Here is a 4,814-nt window from a genome sequence, read left to right as displayed (position 1 = left end):
CAGTCCTTCTGGCACCAGGGGCAACCCCTACATAACATACAGCTTCCTATAACCAGTTTCCTGCTACCAAGCAACCCATGTGGGACATACAGCCTGCTACACAGACTCTGGCTTACAGGCCACCCCACTTACAATAACAGCCTGCTATCATCAACTGGCACAGCACCCCCACTTGACATACAGCCTGCTTATACAGTCTTCCTGGCTACAGCACCCCCCCCCCCACTTTTTGTAAACCATACAGCATTGATATAAGGTCTCCTGGCTACAGGCCACCCCACGTGACATACAGCCTGCTTACACAGCCCTGACTACAGCACCCACTATACATTACAGTGCTGCTATACAAGTCTCCTGGGGCTAACAGCACCCCACTGTGACATACAAGCTTGCTTATTTAAAGTTCTCCTGCGCTACAGGCCACCCCCCACTGTGAAATACAGGCCTGTTATATAGTCTCCTGGCTACAGCACCCCCACTGTGGACAACAGGGGCCTGCTACACAGGCCCTGGACTACAGCAACCCACATGACATACAGCCTTTTGGCTATACAGTCCTCCTGGCTACAGCACCCCCACTGTGGCATACAGGCCTTGCCTATCACAGCCCTGACTTAAACCAGCACCCCCACTATTGACATTACCAAGCCTGCTATACAGTCTCCTTCCCGCTACAGCACCCCACTGTGACATACCAGTCTGCTATTACAGTCTCCTGGCTACAAACACCCCCCCACTGGTGGACATACAGCCTGATACAGGTCTCTGGCGACAGCCACCCTCAAACTGTGACATACAGGCGCTATACAAGCCCTGTCACCAAGCAAACCCCAACTTGTGACATACGCTTGCTATACGTTCTCCTGGCTACAAGGCACCACCACTGTAGACATAACAGCCTTGCTTACCAGCCCTGTCTTACACACCCCACCTTGTGAAACATTACAAGCCTGTACACAGTCTCCTGGGGGCTACAGCACCCCAACTGTTGACATACAGGGGCCTGCCTATACAGTTCTTTCCCTGTGAGCAGCAACCCCCACTGTGACATACAGCCGGTAACAGTCTTCCTGGGCTAACAGCCACCCCACTGTGACCTACAAGGCCTGCTTATACAGTTCCCTGGCTACAGCACCCCCACTTATATACAGCCTCTATACAGGCTCTGGCTACAAGCACCCCACTGTGACATACAGCCTGCCTATACACCAGGTCTCCTGGGCTTATTAGCCAAAACCCCCCTGTGACCATACAGCCTTGCTATTTACAGTCTCCTGGCTACAACACCCCCTGTTTGGACATACAGCCTTGCACACAGTCTCTGGCTACAGCACCACAACTGTGACATAAGCTGCTACAACGACTCCTCGCTACAGCACCCCACTGACATTTACAAGCCTGCTACAAACAGTTCTTCGCTGGTACAGCACCCCACTTGGACATACAGGCCTGCACCAACAGGGTTTTTCTCCCGGCTACAGCACCCTACTGTGACATTAACAGCCTGCTATAAACAGTTCTCTGGCCTACAGCACCCCACTTGTGAACATATAGGCCTGCTTCACAGTCTTCCTCGCTTAAACCAAAGCAACCTCACTGTTGACATACAGCCCTGCTATACAGTCTTTCCTGGCACAAGCACCCAATGTGAACATACAGCCTTGCTATTACAACTCCTGTGAGCAAAGCCACCCAACAGTGACATACAGCCTGGTATACAGTCTCGCACAGCACCACTGGTGACATACAGGGCCCTCTACAACAGTCTTCTCGTGGAGCCAGCACCCCACTGTTGACATACAGCCTTGCTACACAGTCTCCTGGCTTACAGCAACCCCACTGTGACATACAAGCCTGCTATACAGTCTTCCTGGCTACAGCACCCCACTGTTGAACATAACAGGCCTGCTATACAGGTCTTTCCTGGCTACAGCACCCCCACTGGTGGACATTTACAGCCTTGCTATACCAGTCTCCCTGGGGCTACAGCCACCCCACTGTTGACATACAGCCTTGCTATACAGGTCTCCTGGCTTACGCACCCCACTGTGACATACAGCCTGCTATACAGTTTCTGGATACAGCACCCACGTGACATATAAGGGCCTCGTAATACAGTCCTTGGCTTTACAGGCACCCCACTGTGACCATTACAGCCTCTACACCAGATCCTTGGCCTTACAAGGGGGAGCCACCCCACTGTTGACATACAGCCTGCTATACAGCCCCTGTCTACAGACCCCAACCTGTACATACAGCCTGCTACAAAAGGTTCTTCGGCTACAGCACCTCACTGTGACATACAGCCTGCTATAACCAGCCTGTCTACAGCACCCCAACTGTGACATACAAGCCTGCCACACAGTTCCTGCTACAAGCACCCACTTGTGACCATACAAGCCTGCTATACAGGGGTCTGGCTTAACACACCCACCGACAACAGCGCTAACGTATCCTGGCTACAAAAAAAAGCCACCCCCACTGTGGAACAATACGGGCCTGCTATACAGTCTCCTGCTACAGCACCCTACTATGCTACAAGCCTGCTTATACAGTCTTCCTGGCTTACAGCACCACTTGTTGGACATACAGCCTGCTACACAGTCTCCTCGCTTTACAGCACCTCACTGTGACATACAGCCTGCTTACACAGTTCTTCTGGCTACAAGCACCCCCACTGTTGACATACAGTCTTCTTACCAGGTCTCCTGGGCTAAAACAGCCACCCCACTTGACATACAGCCTGCTATACAGTCTCCTGGCTAAGCACCCCACTGTGACATAAGCCTGGCTTATACAGTCTCCCTTGTGAGCAGCACCCCACTGTTGACAAAGCCTGCTACACAGCCCTGAACTTACAGCACCCACTGTGACATTACCAGCCTGTTATACAGCCCTGGCTACCCAGTAAACCCACTGCTGACAACAGCCTGTATACAGTCTCCTGGCTACAGCACCCCACTGTGACATAAACAGGCCTGCTATACAGTCTTTCTGGCTACAGCACCCACGTTGACATTCAAAGCTGCTACACAGTCTCCTGGGGCTACAGCACCCACTGTGACCAATACAAGCCTGCTATACAGTCTCCTGGCTACAAGCAAACCCCACTGTGACATACACCTGCTATTACAGTCCTCCTGGCTTACAGCACTCCCACTGTGACATCAGTTCTGCTTCAGAGGTCTTCCTCGCTTACAGACCTCACTTGTGACAACCAGCCTGGCTATACAGTCTCTGGCTACAGCCACTCCACTGTACAACGCCTGCACACAGTCTTCTGTGAGCAAGCACCCCACTGTTGACATACAGGCCTGCTACACAGTTTCTCCTGCCTTACAGCCACCCCACTGTGACACACGGGCCTGCTATAAACCAGTCTTCCTGTGGCAGCAACCCACTGTGACTTCGCCTGCTATACAGTCTCCTGGTACAGGGCCACCCACTGTGACATAACGCCCTGTATCAGTTTCTTTCCTGGCTACAGCACCTCCACTGGGACATACAGCCTGCTATATCAGCCCTGTTTCTTTACAGCAACCCCCCACTGTGACATACAGCCTGCTATACGGTCCTCCTGGCTACAGCCCACCCCCACTGTGGGACATACAGGCTGCTATACAGCCCTGTCTACAGCAACCCCCACTGTGAACATTAACAGCCTGCTACACCAGGTCTTTCCTGGCTACAGCAACCCCACTTTGACATTACAAGCCTGCTATACCAGTCTTCTGTAGCAGGCACCCCACTTGTGACATACAGCCTGGTAACAGTCCTCCTGGCTACAGCAACCCACTTGACATTACAGCCTGCATTTACAGTTCTCCGGCTTACGCACCCCACTGGAAATACAGGCCACCACCCCCCCCTCTATACAAGGGTTCCATTCCTTTGGGCTTACCGGGGGGGGGGCAAAAAAAAACCCCCACCTGTGACAACAAGGCCTGCATACAGTCCCTGGCTATAGCAACCCCCTGTTGTGGACATACAGGCCTTGTATACAGTTCTCCTGGCTACAGCACCCCCCGTGACATACAGCCTGCCACACAGTCTCCTGGCTTACAGCCCACCACTGCTTGCATACAGCCTGCTACACGGGACTCCCTCGCTACAGCACCCCACTGTGGACATACAGCTGCTACCACAGTCTCCTGGCATACAGACCCCACTGTGACATACAAGGCCTGCATACACAGTTCTCCGGCCTACAACACCCTACTGTGACATACAGCCTTGCTATACATCTCCTGGCACGCCACCCCACTTGACATAAAGCCTGCTATACAGTGTCTCCTGGGCTTTACAGCACCCAAACTGGAAACATACAGGGCCTGCTATTTACAGACTTTCCTGTGAGCAACCACCACAGTGACATCAGCGGTATACAGTTTTCCCTTGGCAACAGCCCCCACTTGTGACATATACAGCCTTTCTATACGTCTCCTGGCACAGGCAACCCCACTGTGGAACATACAGCCTGCTACACAGTCTTCTGTGAGCAGCACCCCACTGTGAACATACAAGCCTTGCTATACAGTCTTCCTGGCTACAGCCACCCCCACTGTGACATTACAGCCTGCTATACAGTCTCCTGGCTACAGCACCCCACTGTGACATTACAGCCTGCTATACAAGTTCTTCCCTGGCTACAGCACCCCACTGTGGCACATAACAGCCTGCTATACAGTCTCCTGGCTACAGCCAACCCCACTGTGAAACATCGCCTGCTATTACCAGTCTCCTGGATACAGCAACCCCACTGTGACAATATAGCCTTCTTATACAGTCCTGGTTACAGGCACCCCCACTGTTGA

Source organism: Salvelinus sp. IW2-2015, linkage group LG4q.2 (assembly GCF_002910315.2).
Source record: "Salvelinus sp. IW2-2015 linkage group LG4q.2, ASM291031v2, whole genome shotgun sequence".
Taxonomy (NCBI): Eukaryota; Metazoa; Chordata; class Actinopteri; order Salmoniformes; family Salmonidae; genus Salvelinus; species Salvelinus sp. IW2-2015.
This window is presented reverse-complemented; position numbering follows the sequence as displayed.